The sequence below is a fragment of the Rhagoletis pomonella genome, unplaced genomic scaffold (assembly GCF_013731165.1).
Source record: "Rhagoletis pomonella isolate Grant_MI unplaced genomic scaffold, Rhpom_1.0 Rhpom_scaffold_00023, whole genome shotgun sequence".
Taxonomy (NCBI): domain Eukaryota; kingdom Metazoa; phylum Arthropoda; class Insecta; order Diptera; family Tephritidae; genus Rhagoletis; species Rhagoletis pomonella.
The window spans coordinates 336378-337627 of NW_023458577.1; the positions used below are offsets into that span (position 1 = coordinate 336378).

Below are 1250 nucleotides of genomic sequence, written 5' to 3' on the forward strand. Positions count from 1 at the left end.
ACATAACTGTTTTTATACACGATTTAAATTTGCTTTTGGCGGTATGGAATCGTATGCAATTTGTACATAATACTGCCGCTAGGCCTAGATGCAGTCTATAGAAGTTGTGGACTCGATTAGGTAACTTCCCGTTGCTCCTGTTATGTAATGGAAAATGGTCAGAAACGTTTTTATTGGATTTTTGTAATAAAAAGTGGTGCGTGGACACATATTTTGTACAAACCATCAAATTGCCAGAGATGCGAACGGTTTTTTCGGTCAGCGTATTAATTTGACCCAATGCACTGTTTCAAAGTTGCGATGGGTGATATCCAATGAAAGCTGGTATATACAAGAAATAATTTCAATATAAATATAATTGAATTTGTATTAAATGCTTTCACATTTGTATACATTAAGCAAATTTGCACAACATAGTGTAGTAGAAATTGTAGTAGAATATTGCTAATAGTATGACCTAGATTTAGAGAATACAACCATGTAAATGCAAATGACCTAGATTTAAGAAATATAACGCTGTAGAAATACAACTCTGTAACTCTGGAAAGCGTCTGGGTAGAGACAAGAAAAACGAAATAAAGACATTCGTAAAATAGCATCGAGCAAGTGAACTTGTGCGTTTTCGTGATCGGCCTCTATCTTATTGCCTGCTACAGTCGCCAGAAGTGGGATTGATATCCCAACTTTTTTTTAGTGTTTTGCGCCCTCGTACAAATATTTGGAGTGCATAATACCTGCTAGAGTTGCGGCAAAATTAAAAAGTTTATAGCGCTCACGGACACAAAGAAGAAAAAAAAAACTAACTATATACGCGTAACAAAATTAAAGCCAGCGTGCAAAATGGAGGACACCAATTGCCCGATTGCTGCCGAAGAAGCAGGTGTTGGTGAGGCTTCGCTCGGACATGATGACATACGCACACTTAAAGCAGAGCTAAGTAAACTAAAAAATCAATGCGAAATTCTAACGCACCAATCATATAGTAAGCCAAAGTGTATTATATCGGATAGGGGTACTAGTTTTACTTCAGGAGATTTTAAGGAATTTACAGAAACGCATAATATTCAGCATATTAAGATTGAACCGGTTCTCCGCAAGCAAACGGCCAAGTTGAGCGCGTGAACAGAACTACTGGGCCAATGATAGCAAAATTGATTGATTGATTAAAAAGAGGGTACAAATTGGGTTTCTGTGCTAGAACACGTTGAATTTTGTCTCAATAACACGCATCACAGATCTATTAACGAACA

General features: G+C 37.0%; 1 protein-coding gene and 1 long non-coding RNA gene across 2 annotated transcripts in view; one reads left to right on the forward strand and one right to left on the reverse strand.

The window, feature by feature from the left end:
* LOC118749619 overlaps positions 1–334 on the reverse strand; it is a 1918-nt gene extending 1584 nt beyond the window's left edge. Inside the window, exons 1-2 of the long non-coding RNA XR_004994255.1 lie at positions 224–334; positions 3–137 (exon numbers count right to left, since the gene is read on the reverse strand). This is a non-coding gene — a long non-coding RNA (uncharacterized LOC118749619). The remainder of the gene's footprint in view (positions 1–2; positions 138–223) is intronic.
* The window catches only part of LOC118749616 (lethal(2) giant larvae protein), a 366665-nt gene that overhangs the window by 332059 nt on the left and 33356 nt on the right, over positions 1–1250 (forward strand). The gene's annotated exons all lie outside the window — the stretch shown is intronic.